The sequence below is a fragment of the Lactuca serriola genome, chromosome 6 (assembly GCF_051521515.1).
Source record: "Lactuca serriola cultivar US96UC23 chromosome 6, Lser_US96UC23_V15, whole genome shotgun sequence".
Classification (NCBI taxonomy): domain Eukaryota; kingdom Viridiplantae; phylum Streptophyta; class Magnoliopsida; order Asterales; family Asteraceae; genus Lactuca; species Lactuca serriola.
The window spans coordinates 147,712,367-147,713,410 of record NC_136413.1 but is presented as its reverse complement, the minus strand read 5'-3'; the positions used below and the strand labels follow the sequence as shown (position 1 = coordinate 147,713,410).

The following is a 1,044-nucleotide window of genomic DNA, read 5'->3' as shown; positions in this document are numbered from 1 at the left end:
AGTCCCCTCTCCTTCTGCTTGTATTTCTCCTCCTTTGCCTTCTTATACTCCTCGTATGGTAGCCAATCCTTCTTAGGTTTTCGCCAATTTTCATCATACCGATCACCACTTGAATAAAAGACTTCAGCTTTCTTATTTCCATTCTCATCCAAATCACAATCCTTTCCAAGATGGGGCCCTCCACAATTTTCGCATCCTACCCTAACAGCATGGATTGCTTGATCCATTTTTGTCATTCTTCGATCTAGACTATCAATCTTTGCTATCACCGCCGCCATGCTATCATTTGCCGCGTTTACTACCCCTCGACTCACTTCGTTTCTCGGATTGTGGTATTCTCTAGAATGCTTAGAGAATTCTTCAATTAATTCTTTAATTACCGGGGGCGCCTTTTTTGTGAGCGGGCCTTGAGAATCAAGTAATTGCCTTGTGGTGACATTGACTCCATCATAGAAAATGGAGACCTCTTGTTGGCTATTAAGGTCATGGTGTGGGCAATTTCTAAGTAGGCTCTTGTACCTTTCCCAAGCTTCATAAAGAGATTCTCCGGGTTGTTGTTCGAAGTTGGCAATGGCTTACTTTAGCTTGGCTATCTTGGAGGGCGGGCAGAAATGGTCTATGAACTCTTCTTTCATCTTGGCCCATGTGGCGACCGATCCGGGAGGAAGTGAATTTAACCAATCTTTTGCAGCTCCTTTAAATGTGACAGGAAGCATGCGAAGAAGCTGGGTCTCGCATGGAACATTCGGGATGTTGAAGTAATCGGCCACATCATTCACTTCATCTAAGTGCTTGTAAGCGTCTTCGTGATCCTTCCCGTAAAAAGGAATCTCCTTGAATTGGGCGAGAATATGGCCTTTTAGTTCGAAACTGGTTGTCGCGGGAATTGCGGGTTGTACAAGTCCCGGCCCGGTGTCATCACGCATCCTTTTCTTCCATTCCCCCATGGGGACTTCATCAATGTTAGCCATTGTGATAGCTAACTCTTCTTCGGAATCGGTTTCGTGCTCGGAAGTATGCTCTTCTTCTTCCTTGGTCTCGTAC

General features: G+C 45.2%; 1 non-coding gene across 1 annotated transcript; it reads left to right on the top strand.

The window, feature by feature from the left end:
* The first annotated feature begins 480 nt into the window (after positions 1-480).
* LOC145060644 (small nucleolar RNA R71) lies at positions 481-587 on the top strand. The gene has a single exon (XR_013686860.1). It is a non-coding gene; the product is annotated as a small nucleolar RNA R71 (small nucleolar RNA).
* Positions 588-1,044: the final 457 nt, after the last annotated feature.